The following is a 16,639-nucleotide window of genomic DNA, read 5'->3' as shown; positions in this document are numbered from 1 at the left end:
TGAATCTTTATTCATAGAGAATATAGAATTCAAAAAGAAAACCTTCACATCAGAAATTACTTCAGGAAAAAAATATGTTATACAGTTAGCACATACACAGCACTGAACTTGTTTTTCCCTCTATTTTTTCACCAAGAATTTCCCAATCTATTTCATCCCCAGGATTCACATTTCTATACTGTAAAGCACTGAGTGTTGGGGCAAGGAGGTGTTCGCCACTTTGAATTGGAAATGCAGGGTCATTTACGCATCTAAGGAAATCGGAATTATTTCCTCTCCAACCTCCTGCTCTCCCATTCAAGTTTCAATCCCCAGACTGCCCTGCCCTCTCCCCTTTCTGCATCTATGCTGTCTTCACTTTTAAGTTAAGTGATACAGGCTGGATTATACCCATCCTGCTGAAGCCCTTGTGCTCTTATATTGAGATTAAATCACATCTAAATGATAAGGAAATGGCTGGCATATTAGGTTACATCTATACCACACATTTAAAGTTCGTTTGGCTCTGGGTTTGTACTTGCTTAGTCTCCACACGGTTAGATGGGCCTCAGTACTCTGTGGGATCCTGTATCTCCACCCACCATGACAAACTCAAGAGCATTTTTGAAAAGCAAGTTAGAAAGCTACTTTGAAGCTGTTAACTACCATTTCCTAAAACCAGGACAATGGAGAATAACTTCTGTTAGTAGGGGTCAGACGAAGGTGAGATGCAACAGCATTCCTTGCCAGCTGATATTGCCACCCCTGTTGCAGAGCTAACTCTCATTTCTGCTTCTCCCAAGAGCAGGCAAGCACAAGATTTGGTGAAAAAGTGCTGTTATTTCCCACCTCTCCACTGAGGTCAAAGCACAGATGCAGTGGTACCTATGATTTCCTGCTCCTGGGAGGAGAACCCTTCCCGGACAATGCCTTCAAAAAGTCTGAGTATACATCACCAGTCAACATTCTAGTTACAGTTTAAGCATTTAATCCATTAATGCAAGTGAGGTTTCCTAAATTCTGACTTTATTGGCAGGTAAAAAAGGTGAAGGGGTTGTGATATTGGTTATGACCTCTGTCAGTGCTCCACTGAAATTATACAGAATACTTCTTTCTCTTTTGTTGGAAAAAAATCAAAGCTTCTCTGCTTTCACTACTATCACACTACACAAAGTATATGGACAGTGCAAAGTACCAACAAATTCCACCTGTCACAAAGGCTCAAAGAGTAACATGAAGAGTGCAATACAAGAAACTCCTAATACAGCTAAATATTCTCCCACGTGGAAAGAGCAAGGATAAAAGGCTGTGGTCCAATGAACAGGACATGGACAGAAGACTTTTGATTCCCTTTCTAGATTCACTGCTAATTCTGTCTGCAGTCATACTCAAGTGACCTTAATACTCATGACTAAGAATTCCCATACGGGCAATAAATGCAATATCCTTTCACAGACAACTAGTGTTCCGTCAGACCTGAAACCCAAAGTTTTTACACCTGTTTGTCTAAAGCTACAATATCTCTTTAGAGCAAAAGTGAGCAAAATTTTGTAGGAAAGAAACATTTTTACTGTGTCACGTGTCCCTCAACCACCAAAATGCAAATCTAGGAAGCAAGGTTTGTGTACCTAAACACGAAGATTTCATTTCAACCCCTATCATCTTAAACTGATAAACTGTAGTCTTTTTTTTTTCCCATTTTTCTTTAAAATGTTAAATCATATTATTTCAAATTTGGATAAAGTGAAACCAATTAATTGTTTAACTTGTATCAATGATTTTCAATAGCACATCGTAATCTCTTGAAATTTTTCACTAAACTTACATCTCTCCTAAATTGTAAAAAGTGTAGTGAAACACCTGTTTTTATGTATTTTTGAATGAAATGATTCAGTTTCATGTGTTTTGGAACCATGAGTTCAGCTATACACAAAAATCATACAAGCAACAGAGTTTAACTGCCCAGTGAAATGTTTGGACTTATTTTTTGTAATCAAATCCCTTGTAATGAATCTGTATACACTTCATTGTTCTTATTTGCAGTGGTAGTATACATTAAGACTCCTGTTTTGTTCTCTCTAAACATTTAAAGTATAGCAAGTGCATTAGCAATTGACATATTACCCTTTAAAAGCTTTAAGGAATGCCATTGCTTTTAACATATACTCTTCCACATTTATTAATGAAGGATAATTTGAAGTAAGTGCGTGTCTACTGAAAAGCATGACAGCAATCATTTTCCAAGGATGTGTGGATCATTTCATTTATAATTTGTGCTAAAAACCCATGTGCTGATTTCCAGTGCTTGAAAAACATACATAAGGGATACTAATGACCTGAATTTTGCTACAAAAATATAGCAGAGGCCTTAGTTCTTCTGATGAGGTCTGCCATCTTGCAGGTACAAATTTCCAAATACTAATCACAGAAATAATAAAATATTTTATGCATAGATGGAAAAATACTAATACATCTGAGAAAAAAAAATCATGAGTAGTCCTAAATTGATTGTACATAGAGATTTCAAGTGAACATTTCCAATATATTTGTAATATTTATAAAAAACTGCAGAAGCAAGCATATAACAAAAATTAATTTGCTGATGTTGATATCTGTACTGATAATGCAAGTCTGGCCATTAAATAGTGAAAGAATATAACTTATGCTAAATCCATAGGAACAGAGTGAAACTTAGAAATAAACTAATGGCCTTGTGCATGAAAGCTTTGACTTAATGGACAAGAAAAAAACATATCCATCTTACTGTTTTGTGAACTCAATCTTCTTCGTTGCAGTCAAAGTATCATTATTTAAATAACTTCATCAGGATGATGAAACTGCTGATTTTATTCTAGGCTAAGTTACTTTAGTGACTTCTGTGCTTCATGGCAGTGTACAGCACCTAAGACTATTAAGGCAATCAAGAAACTCCATTCCCTGAGCTGGGGACAGAAATGATGTCTTGCACAGACACACCTAATGTTTCAATGTGCTGTTCCTGCAAGGGAAGATTATTAAACATCATTGCATAGAGAAACTGCAGCTTCCACTGTAAAGATTGTTTGTTTTTGTATAGATCAAATGTATAGGCTGAGTCCCCAGCAACTTTTTCTGAAAGCAAGCACAGCAAAATCCCTGTGAAATTTTAATGCCCACGTATTATTAGAATGCAAATTAGAGTAAGTTATCTTTTAAAGGGACAAAGCATGACTGTCCTAGTTGAGACAGATGTACAAGAGATTTAAAAACAATTTTTCCCAGCCCTGTATGAAAGTTTGAAGAGTCAGTTCTTATCCTAGGAGCTTTCAGTGGCTTTGAATGATGTATGTTATGAATTTATTTTATCATTTAGACATTTTAAGATACTAAATAATTATTTTTAATTCATATTTATTATGCATCTCAAAAATTTACTAGAAGGTGATAATGAATGGGAGGACAGGATATTTACAGAAGGACAGATTACAGGTTGAATCAGTAGAAGGAGCTATACATTAAATCATGTTGACTATAAATCATCCTTATCAACAAGGAACTGGGAAATTAAATGTACTGAAACCCATAGAAATATAGATAAAGGAAAATATTTAGGATTATAGTATTACCAAAAGACCCAGGATGGTAGCAATGAGAATAATCTCCTATGAAGCCAGAGACAATACTAATGAATTTAGCTGGCATATGTAGACTCCATAACAGTTACACCCATTGGAGGTGACATTTATGTCTCCTATCAACAACTCCTTGAAATGAATCATGAGAGAACACACCAGAGGAGAGATTAGTCTTCAGTTTTGCATAAGATTTAGTAGAGAATGAGTCATTTAAAGATCATAATATACTCAAACTCAACATTATCAAACAAATTTAAAAGTTACAGAAATGAACTATAGTAATATTCTAACTTTTAAAAAAGAATTATACAAATTCAATTTATTTTAAAAAGTATTTTAAAGAATTGATTAAAAGGGAAAAATGTGGGTAGTATAGAGACTCTTCTGGTAGTAAATGAATATCAACATACCAATACAGTCTGTAAAGAGTAAGTGTATAGATTATTAAGAGAAAAGCTGACCAAAAAGAACTGCCTATGATAATAGCTGACTGGGGATTAATGTAATAGATGAAAGTTTATTTTAATAATTTCATAACAAAATAAAAGAAAACTGAAAAATGAATTTATTAGAAAAAAAAGGCAAAACACCAAAATTAACTTGCTATTTATTGCTAAGGAAAGAGGCAGCAGAGGTAGTCTTACAAAAAAGTTAACTGTTGCTCAAGAGAGGTCATCTAGTCGACTGGCATGTTAGAAAGAAAAATAGAGAACAAAACACAAAACCAGTATCATGCCATGATGTAAACTCACAACGAGTACCTATGACAAATACTGTGTGTGGTCCTGATCTCCACATCTCAGGAAAGTTATAATAAAAATATAAAAAGTACATAGGTGACAGAGAGGAACACAGAAACAAAATAGCTTCTTTACAAGAAGAATTGAATTGATAACAACTCTCCTACTGGATGAGAGACCCTTGGGGAGTGGTATGAAAAATTATTATAAAATCATGAATCATATAAGAAAGAAATACTTTCCATTTTCTCAAATGCCAGATCTAAAAAAAGATCTGTGAATTATCATGCAACAAGTTGAGGGAGGGGGTGTAAATAAAAATTAAAGAATTTAATTTTTATCCAACATGTCCAACATGCATTTGAAGTGTAGAACCACATTACCAAACTGGTAGAAGTCAATGGTATAAAAGAAAAGGTATAAAAGAGTTTGAAAGGTAAATTGGTAAATTCATGGTGGAAAAGTTGTGAATACAGTCTGAGGTACACAGCTGACTTCTAGAAGCAAGCAGAATGTTCTAATCGACTCAGCATAGATTTGATCAATTCATATACTTAACTGGTAACTGGTAAAAAGCGAATATGGGCTGAAAAAGACTTTTTGTCTCTCCTAGTACCAAAAAATGTAAAGAATATCAAATTATTTCACAGGCTTGATCCTTGAGGAGATAATGTCTCCTCAAACTCTTCTGAAGTTCTGGAGAGACGACAGATATCAACAGTTTGCTCTTTCTCCAGATGGAGGCCATATGTTTTGTTCACAAAGCTCACAACTCAGATGTGCAAAATATAATTTTCTTCAGCAGCTAAAATAATTACAAAACTTGGCAGCAATACAAGCACTTTCTTCTGACCTTATTTTCTCCTAAATTAGTATAAAACGACATGTGCACTAAACTAGCACAGCTGCAATACTAATAGCAGGGCAAAATATGCCTGCCTCACAATTTTTCATTGTAAGAAAAAGAAGTGGAATCAATCAGCACATGACAAATGCTGTCCACAAGTTTAATGAAATACTGGATAATAGTTGTTACAGTGATAAACAGTATATCGTCCTATGTAAAACAGGTAGAATCAACTTGTTATTTCATACCACAATAATTCTGTGATTCAAAAAGTAAAAAAAAATGAAAAAATCAAGTTATAGAATACCTTATTTGCTTCTACTTTATATCAAAATCCATTCTGTGAAACTAAAGGAAAATGTAAGATCTTTCTTGAGTCAATGGCCTAGAAAGTCATTATGAAACTCTGCTATAAAATACATTTTCTTCTGTTGAGTATTGAAGCTTCTCAGGGGACTATGGTTTTCTTAAACTATTTGATTTTACTTAAGTCTTATGAAATACCTTATGAAATAACAGTAATTGCAGATTTGAATAATACCTTTCTTAGCAAATTACAGTTACAATTTCAACAGAGATGTTCAAATTTATCTTGTAGGACGTTAGAGACAATGTGATACTGTACTTTTCACATTTCAAGCTGTCAGAGAAAATATCATGTTAGAGAAATCTAAATACTACACTGAGAAAACATACACATTCCTTTTTTATGTGATCTATTTATTATTCTCTTTATTTTCCACAGTTTTATGCTGTATCATGAGTCTACATATATTTGGCGAAGTTTGTAATGGGTTAGGTTGCTGTTCATTAAGAAAGCCAGTTGTAACAAAGGCAATAGAGATAATATTTGAAGACTGTTATAACTGTTTATTAATTGAAGATATGTTTATTTGAAGATAACGAAGAGAGAAAAGTTCAATTCTCATTTTCCTTTTCTCTTGCTATAATATTCTTTTTCTCTTTCCGTATTACCTTGCATCAGAAATCCTAACTAATAGACTCTCATCCCTGAAAGCACTGTTTAGTTTTCCATTCATTTTACTCTTCATATTCATTATTTTTGTGCTGCTTCTCACCCACTGATCCTCCTAAAGTAATTATTTCCACGTTTTGTCTGATTTTAGCAGGCCTTATGTGTCACCTGCTTTCCAGAAGCCCTTTTGCGTGGTGACATCTAAGCAGTATTATCACACTGTTGCAGTCTTCCCCAAACTTGAAGTTCACTTATGCAATAAACACCAGCCTTTTGCCTCAGAACAGCAGTATTTCACCTCAGAATTCACATAACCCACTTCTTTACCCTCCTGCAAGCCCTCCACTCTAGTCTGTTTCAGTCAGACTGAATTCTGCAAATTGCCATCCACATCCGCCATCCACAGCCACCATCCAAGTCTTTCTCTCTCCTAGCATAGCCCACCCTCATCTCTTATTCTGAACCTAAGCACAATAAGTACTTTCTAAAATTGTGCCTAGGTGGCAATAAGAGAAGTGAGAGCTTCCCAAATAATGATGTCTAATTTATTTATTCATTTCTTTATTAATTTGCAACTTGCATTGTACTGTATATATTTTATTTTAATTTTAAAAGTTGCTGTTAAACCAACAAGGATAACCTATTTGTTGTGCCGTGTGTGATAATGTCCCTTTGCAAGTACCATCAGGAATTCAAACAAAAGCAGTAGAGACATCTAAAAACATTCAAGAATACAGATACTTAAAACATAAACAAACTGCAACATAAGCGAAAAAAAAGTGATAATATTAATGCTGGCAGGAAGTCACATTAGAAATTTATTTAATGGCTTGAAAGCAGACTGTCCAGAGTGTGTTGCAACACACAGAACAGGTAAAAGTTATTTTACCAGTAGCAAGCTGAAAGGAAAGTTCTTGCTCTGCAAAGCAGTATGTTGCATGCAAAAATTTATTTGTAAGCTCATCTTTTAAAGTCTAACAGTGAGTTGAGTTTTTCCAGGTTATCTTTTTCTAATTTAGCAAAATATTATTTAGCCATGGAACCCTCACTCCCTTTTTTATGTAAATAATCTCAGGAAAAACAGGCAGATCCACCTCAAAGCTTTAGCCTGAATTACTTTGAGGTCTATATGTCTAAAACAAATCTGTAATTTACAAGAAAAAACTATTTGTTGACCATTAGGGACAGGAAGAGACACGCAAAAGCAATACAAACATTTACAAACTACTCCTCTTAAGTCATTTGTGCAAAAGAGGTGTGGATTCTACAGTGCTAGGGTTATTGTATGAAACTACTCCTAGTTGCCATTCTATTTTACAAATAAGAACAAGAAAATGTTAATTTATTGTGCATTCATTTATTATCATGACAGATAAGAGCATATTTACAAGTTATTTGAAGTAAGATTTACTAGACAGTAAAAATGATTTATGGTCTCGCTGTGTAAAACAAACTGTGATAAACACATCCAAAAAGACCAGAAGAGTTGAATTTCCCTACTTTGGGAGAAGGTATTTCTCAGCATAGAAAAGAGACTACTGGAATGGTCTAATTTTATATATTTTCTACTTACTTCCTATGGACTGACAATTTAATTTATGGCATTTTTATTCCAATCCTTTCTTGACCATTTTGAATATTCCTCTATGTGATTGTATGTACCACATACTAGTCCTCCAAGATCAAAAAGCCTCTGTGGGACTAGTCGCCAAATGAGGATTACCAAAATTGGAGCAACAAGTGGAACAAGAAAATACAACCCCACTTAATGGCAAATAAGGGAAGAAAATTGCTTTCTCCTTCCTTAATAAAGTAGGAAATAAATTTCTAAGGATGTCACAATCCTCAGCATTACAGACAGAAATGATGTAAAGCACAATCCTGATGCAGAACAAGAGTGACAAATGCCTGATTTGCCTTTCTCACGGAAGGATGAAACTTGAGTGCTCTAGAAACCTTATATAGGTGAACCTATAGTTTTCACCTTAAAAATAAACACTTAAGGACCTAAAAGAAACTGTCACTACTATTACCATGCTGGTGAACAAAATATTTTCCAGTCTGATCACCATGGCAGTAATTATGGTTTCATGTTAGATAAAAAGAAAAGCAACCTTAACAGTTTGATAAGGAAGAATGCAAGGCTAAACTAGATCACCATCAGTACTGCAGAAAATTATTTAATATTACACTGGATCACAGTCTCTGAACAGAGGTTAACAACATCATTTTCTTATGATAAAATGTAATTCTGGGATTTATATCCAAGAGTGGTGCATTAAAAAACAGTCAGAATACATTTTTTAGCCACCTCAATACTCTTAGAGCATCTGCTGGCCTTTTTTTTGTATTTTGAAGGACTATGGCTTAGGAAGGATATGGAATAATTTGAGACAGTACAAAAGAGGCAAATAAAAATGATAGTTGGTATATATGTATATGATATCTTGACGTACACTTTACTTGATAAATCTTTTAAGAATATAAGAGGGGGTGTTAAAGAAGAAAATTCATCAACCTTTGTGCAGTCTGAAAACAAAGTAAATAGCAATGAGCTAAATTCCAGAAAAGGAGATTTAAATTAGAAATCATGAAAATATCTTGAGGAGTGAGGAGTGTGCAAGCAACAAGAACAGGTTGCTAAGAAAGGCTGTGCAATCTGTTAAAGGGAATTTTTTACAATGATCCTGTAAGAACGACACAGTTATAGGTATACACTATCTTCATGCAAGAAATCTACTCAAGGACAAGATAACCTTTTGTAGTCCTATTTATTAATCCTATGATCAAATATAGCTGTAAATATACCGTTATATGATATAAGTCTTTTCCCTGGAAGGAAATGCTACTTGAAAAAAATAGTTTTCAGTTAACATAATGTATCTAGTTCTTATGCCTAGAGTTCACACTAGACATAGCAGAGAAAATTTCAGGATGATTCACCAGAATGATCAAAGCCATGTGAGGCATCTCTTTTAGAGGTATGAATTAAATTTAACTTATCAAATGAAAGAACAAAGAGTGACTTAGTCTCTCTACATCCATAAGAACATAAATTTCAAGAATAAGGGGATCTTCAAAGCAGCACTATAGCAGCTAATGAACACAGAGCACAAATTTTTAACAATTAAACATCAAAGTAATTTACCAGAGACTACAAGAGGACATATACATTTATAGAAACAGATCTGAAAATTATGCTCTACTTGAACTATAAATTTAGACTCAGAAAAAGAACTTGGTATTGACCCATTGAAATTTGAACTTTTGAACTTTCATTCAACACCACAGGTGCAACGTCAGCAGGCAGGAGCCGAGATGCTGAAGTGTTCAAAGCACCCGGTGAACTTTGAATTCAAAAAGAAACATGACACGATATATAGTTAACCTTGGTGTATCCAGAAAGTGAACCTGGATTTCAGGATTGTATAAGTATCTACGTCACCCTTGAAGGGGGGACTGAAGCTCTGAAGTTCCTTGTAGAAGGTAGAAAACGCTAGGCAGGTAATGCATGTGGAATTTGGTTGTCTAAACATACTCGTCTAGTGCTTTTTTATGTGACTCAAGATATTTCCTCTAAAATCTACAGTGGGGGGCAAAAGTCTGTAGTTGTGTTGAAAACTCCAGCTCCAAACTTGTGGAGGTTTTATAATTTAGTGCATCTTAGATGGCACTTAGTGTCTTTGTTTAGGTAACTGAATCCAAACATCTAACTAAATCCAAGACATCACAAGGCTGAGTGCTCATAATTTATTTCAAAAATCTGTTGGTGATATTTTTGTCATAGCTGTGGTGGAGGTAAATTAGGTTAGTACAGAAACTATCTAAAACACTTTTTAGAAACTGCATGACTGAGGACTTGAAAGAAATATTTTCTGCCTCAGATTAAAACCAGAAGTAATGGAGGGAAATTCTGACAGAAAAAACACGTTTGTACAAAACATTATTTTAATTTTAGTAGCCTGTACAGGCTGTAATCAAGGATTAAATTGTACTTACTCTACATAGTTTGTATGTACAGAACACAAAGGTCATTCCTACTCTTTAAAATTTTAATGCTTAGAGTCCATTAGGCTTCTCTGATAAATAGCAAATTACAAGTTAAGGAATAGAAGGGCTTTTTCTTTGTGCTATTTTCTAAGGCACTGTTATGTAACTTAGTTCCCAGCACGTTGTTAACAACTCGTAAAAGAACATGGTCAGAATGTGTGTTTAAACTCTGATTCCAATAGGCATACAAAGAATCCCTATGCGTACAGTATATCGTGTTTCATACATACATTTTTACATATTTTGCTATTTTCTTTTCTCAGTATCAACTAGAGAACACGTCACTTCCAACCTCACTAAGAAAAGCAAATTTGGTGAACTATCATTTGCCTTTCTTTTCCTCATCCATTTTTCACATGAGGCTGAGAATCATAGAATCATAGAATCATAGAATCATAGAATCATAGAATCATAGAATCGATTGGGTTGGAAAAGACCTCCGAGATCATCGAGTCCAACCCCAAATCCAGTCCATTTACTAGATCATGGCACTCAGTGCCACGTCCAATCTGCATTTAAAAATCTCCAGGGATGGTGAACCCACCACCTCTCTGGGCAGCCCATTCCAATGCCTGATTACTCTCTCTGTAAAGAATTTTCTCCTGATATCCAATCTAAATTTCCCCTGGTGGAGCTTAAGCCCGTGCCCCCTTGTCCTATTGCTGAGTGCCTGAGAGAAGAGACCAACCCCCACCTGGCTACAACTTCCCTTCAGGTAGTTATAGACAGTGATGAGGTCACCTCTGAGCCTCCTGAGGCAAACAATTGTTTCCAAGCACCTGCTGCTTTTCCTCACAAATTAACAAAACAAAAGTCTACAAGGTCCTCAAAATTTCAGGATTATTTTCAGAAAGTAGCAACTGAAATGCATTAGTGCTAACATTAAACTCTTACTTATCTCCTTCTTTGCACCACATTGTTTCTGCTTTGCATAATAATGTATTGCAAGATAGCTTATAAATTATTATCTTTGATGCAGTAATTTTCGTGCGAGTTAAATGTCTTTGTTTGTAGGGATTTTTAAAGAATATACTAAAACATCCCTAGAACATAAAAGAAAAAAATCCATATAAATAGTATGATGTTCATTCATGGCTCTGTTTAACAAGCATTCTACTCCCTAATACACTTTCAAGGTTGGAGGCTTAATCACCTGTGCAGATCTCATACTACAAACTCATGTAAGGCAATGCCCTTGAACCAAGAGTAGAGGCTGAAACGTGCCTAAAGCTGAGGAGCTTATTTGAACACTCTTACAGTTGTGTTAGCTTTTCATAGCATACCTGACCCTCTGCTGACTCCTGTGGATAAAATACTTTTTATAGTATTTTCTACCTTAGGAAAACAGAAAGCATAATTTCTCTTGATCTGCTACTTATTTGTATGATAATCGCAAAAATTATGGAATGTACTAAATTATTTTTAATCAAGAGATATGTTTATTCCCTAAGACATGATTGTTTTATCTACAGTGACTTCCTGGAAAGAATTCAGTCCCACAGCAGAGTTGCCAATCAACATCCATATTGCCTGCATCATAATACTGTATCATTAATCTATCTTTACAATAGAAAATCAGTAACTATAAAATGATCTTCAAGTCATTGTCTATGTTGTGAACTGTATTTTTATTAAATTCCTGGTTCACATAAGCTGACTATAAAGAAGTGGGCAGAAAGTGAGTAATACAATAATTCTTAAAAGTGAACAGCCTGGATATTTCATTTCAGATAGTAGAGAAATTTTTTTTCCCCAATGAAGGACACTAAAGAAAAATCAAGTAATTGAAACATTTCCAAGTGAGCATCAACTGCAATGTCATCTCTTGACAGTACTGTTCCCTTAGAATAAGCCAGAAACAGCTATATACCTGACTACTGTATTTGTTTTAGTAGAACAACAACAAAAAGGCAAAATCTGTGCTCCCATTTGGCATTTTTGCTACCAGCTTCCACACTCATGATGCAATTGTCTATATTTTCCAATATTCTACATATATTTTCTTCTGTGCTGACCTGCAGTGCCACTAAGATCCACATTCAGATCAACTTATTTTGTAGATCCTACAAGAAGTTAGCCAACTAAAACTGGTGCCTTGTTTCATTTTCAGTAATACCAATAGGGAAATAACAGTTATACAGGATAAATCCATCAATGCCTATGACTGTGTCTCACTTCTAACACCACATTGAATCATGAAACTTGAGAAGTTCCTAAGTTCCTAAGTTCCTAATTATACTGCCCTTAGGACAGGCAGTATAATTTTTCATCTATTTTGAGAAGCACTTTTATCCAATTAGGTACTACTGGAAACAAATTCTTATTTTTATTACTAAAGAGGCACTGACCAATGCAGATTCATGCTCTGTCAATAATCTAACATCAAAAGTGTTAGTGATTGTAATACTGAAAGCTGAAGTGCTTGATAATTTGCTAGCTCAGTGAGGGTTCCTCTTCTCTTTCTGATAAATCAAATGACAAGTTTGTCTACAGTCTTGAGGCAACTACTAACCAACTGCATGGAGTTCATCCCTCTCTCATCCCATAAAACAATATGATCTTCAAATTAATCAGATGCCTTCATGATGCAGACAGTTTTAACTGCATAATTATGGAAATTACTGCACTCACTTGGCAACTTTCCAGGCACTAATGCTTGGCTATACAGTACAAACAGATTTTTTTTGTGAACTGATGCACCTTATTAGTAATTCCTGGTCTCTGTGATCTTGCTTCGCTAATCCAAATTCTAAGTGTTCCAAAATGAGACTCCTAATACTGGAAAACATTTTTGTAGGTAGAACAGATCTCCAAGTGCAGTTTGTGTGGAGAATGGCTGATAGAACAAAACAGATTCTATGCCTGTAGTATGCACCTAATGTTTTATGCATCTCAGTTACATCCATGCAGACATACAGATGGAAAAAAATGTTGTTTTATAGAACAACACTGTAATAAAAATGGTAAAACAATTCCCATTCTAGTTTATGAGCTCAAAATAACTGGAATGGAAGGCACAAATACTTTAACCCGAACACATTTTTTTTCTTTTCTTTATGAGGAAAATCTGTGCTTTATAGTGCTTCCACTATTAGAGGTTCTCATTCCATAGTCTAATTCCACATATTTCCTCCCATTCCTTTGTGACTCCTTCAATCCCAGCACCTTTAACAGTGCAGCCTGATTAGGTAGAATATACACTTTTGTAGTCTTTTGTCATCACAGCTGCACTATTATCAGGTCATTCAACACTTTTTGGTGGTTTAAGATACTGCATAGCATATTACATAGATACTGCATATATATTGGTTTACCTTGAGCCAATATTTGTTTAATATATGAAAACATTTAGACTTGTTTACTGGGAAATAAGACAAATATTTTATGTCAACCAGCAATCCCTTAAAAAAAATAAAAATTGTATATTTGTTACCATCCATTTACGTATAAAGTAATCATGTACCTAGCGGTCAAAATTAAAATCTAGTCACCTTAGTATGACAGTTACATGTTTCAATGTGAAATTTATCAGTGATTCATGTATTCCTAAAATAAGAGCTAGAAAAAGTTGGAAGTGCAAACATAGAACACTGTTTGATTTTCATCCTGACATTCCACCAAATAAAAGAAATCATACTATTAATGACAGTACTGATTTGTATAGGCAGCAATTAAGTACCTGATCCCTTTGAACCTCACAGTCTTGAACACTGGTGGTAGTTTATTTAACTCTGCAGTGGGTTATGCAATCTCAACCTTAATTGGGTCCCTTACAAGACTAGAAGAACTTTTTTCACCCTGCAGAGCTATCCTGACCACATCACAAAATCACTAGGCTGCTGTATCTTCAGAAACTTAATTGGCACTCTAAAATGGGGTTTCTTAAAAGTACAAGGCTACAGACTGTTTGAACATACAGCAAGCAAAATCTACGCATGTGTGCTTGCATTTTACCTGTAAATTGTCTTGCATGTCAATAAGAAAAATACTTATTTCTTCTGGAAGTTCGTATGCTCTAATGTATAACTAGCAACTGAAATGTTTGATTACGCTTCTAAGTGTGATGAAATATTATTCAGCTAATTTATTCACTTTCTTAATACTAACATAACTAAGGATGCTTAAATGGTATTGAAACACTCTGAATACAAATGGTTATGTTTTTAAAGAGTACCCACAGGATCTGTGTCATGTTGTTTTTAAACTCTCCCTTGCTTTGGCTCCTTTTCTTACCAGTACTGCCTAACTCAGGTATTCTTAAAGCATATATCACCCTGTAGTCTGAACATGCTTCTTCCTTTGAAGAACTATTTCTTCCTCACAATTGCTGGGGAAAAAAAAAATCAGTGCACAAGATTACCTGGGTTGAGTTATGTTTTCCGCCAGAAGAAGAAAACATCATTGTCCCATCACAGTTCATTTAATCTGAGAGGAAGCACAAATGAGCCTTCTAATTTCTGAAGGAGATGAAAATCCAAATAAAATACATCTGTAGATAGATAAGTACTCCAGGGAAAATATTGAAAACAATACCTAAATTCTTTCTTTACCATCTTCTTTATGGGCAGAGAGAAAAAAAATTTTTCCCCTCATCCTCTAAGATGTTATCTAACTTTATTTCTGACAAAAGAGTACTACAAAGAGTTATGCTTTATCTGGCTATACCTTTACAGGAAAGGTCTTAAAACCTAGTATGAAATGAAAGAAAAAAAAAAAGTACATCCCAAGATATGCTAACGTAAGTGATGTGCAATGTATTTTTCGTACTCATTGCCCAATGAATGACCTTCATAAAAATCCAATATATACAATGCTACACAGATCAATATGCTTGGTAGGCACTCCTGTATTAACAAAGTATACAACATTTTGGCCTTGTAAAATTATTAGCTACATTAGATTATTTTTCTTTGTAAGTGAAGGAAATTTCTTTTTGCATACATTGTCTTCACACACAAAAAGTAAATGGGTCTTTCTGTCGTGAGTATAGTACATTATCCGTGGCTATAATTACAACTCTTTTTTCTAGTTTACCCTGTTGAATTGTTTTGGTTTTTTTAATGTCACAACATAAATTAAAATTATGCAAACCCCATTGTTTTCCAAGGTGAAAGGTTTTCTAAATTTCAAAACTTCAATAGACTGACATAACTTCTATGTGTATAGAATAGTTTCATTTCTGAAAGGCTGGAACAAATCTCTCATATACTGTGGGGGTTTTGACTGGGACAGAGTTAATTTTCTTCATAGCAGAAAAACATATGGGCTATGTTTTGGATTTGTGCTGGAAACAGTGTTGATAACTGTATTTCACTGCTGCTCAGCAGTACTTGCACAGAGTCAAGGAATTTTCTGCTTCTCACCCCATCCCACCAGCAAGGGGGCTGGGGGTGCACAGGGTGTTAAGAGAGGACACAGCCTGGACAGCTGACTCCAACTGACCAAAGGGGTATCCATTACCAGAGGGTGTCATGCTCATCATATAAAGCTGGGGAAAGAAGAAGGAAGGGTGAACCTCCAAAGTGATTGTTTGTCTTCCCATCTTCCCAAGTCACTGTTATATGTGATGGAGCCCTGCTTTCCTGGGGATGGCTGAACGCCTGCCTGCAGATGGGAAGTGGTGAATAAATTCCTTGTTTGCTTTGCTTGTGTGCACAGTTTTGCTTTACCTGTCAAATTGTCTTTATCTCAAGCCATGAGTTTTTTCACTTTTCTGATTCCCTCTCCCCCACCCTACTCAGGAGCAGGCGAGTGGCCATGTGGGGCTGAGTTCCCAGCAGGGTTAAACCATGACACACATACAGTTTAGGAAACCATTCAATAAATGGTTCTCTAAACCAGGGATTAGTTTCATGACAGAAAATGAGTATGAGCTTTAATAAAGCTTGCTTGTATTCGCAGTTTGAAGATCTACAGATGTCCTTGTCCCTAGCTGTGTATTATTGAAGTCTTCATAATCAAAGCTTTCATCGCTCTAAATAATCTGCACAGCCAATTTTTACTGTTTCAAAGTTATCTTTTGAAACCTGTAAAAAGTATGTGTATAGATATCCAAATCCAACCAAAATATTACAGTATCTCCACTGCTACTGAAAACTCTCAGTGAAAAATGGAGCATCACTTTGCCACTGTTTTTTGTGGCACAAAAGACAGTTTGTCTTTAGCTTCTGCCCAGGAAAAATGTGGGATGGAGGAATAAGAGGCTCTGGGAAGAAGAATTCAAAGGGATGGCTATGTATCAGATAAAGTGGCAGAGATTCATGAAACTTCGAATGAGGACCTCTGGATTAAGAGTGATTACTGGAAGAGAAATAGATTTGTGGAGTCGCACAGGATTACTGAGAACAGAAGGGAAGGCTACGAGCACAGACTATTCCCTCTTTTGTGTTTGTTCTGAAGCCAGAAGAGTGTATCACAGCTATTATATCCATAA

This window comes from Pipra filicauda, unplaced genomic scaffold (genome assembly GCF_003945595.2).
Source record: "Pipra filicauda isolate LSUMZ 115617 unplaced genomic scaffold, ASM394559v2 scaffold128_size5466820_pilon, whole genome shotgun sequence".
Taxonomy (NCBI): domain Eukaryota; kingdom Metazoa; phylum Chordata; class Aves; order Passeriformes; family Pipridae; genus Pipra; species Pipra filicauda.
Note: the sequence above shows the minus strand (reverse complement) of the source record.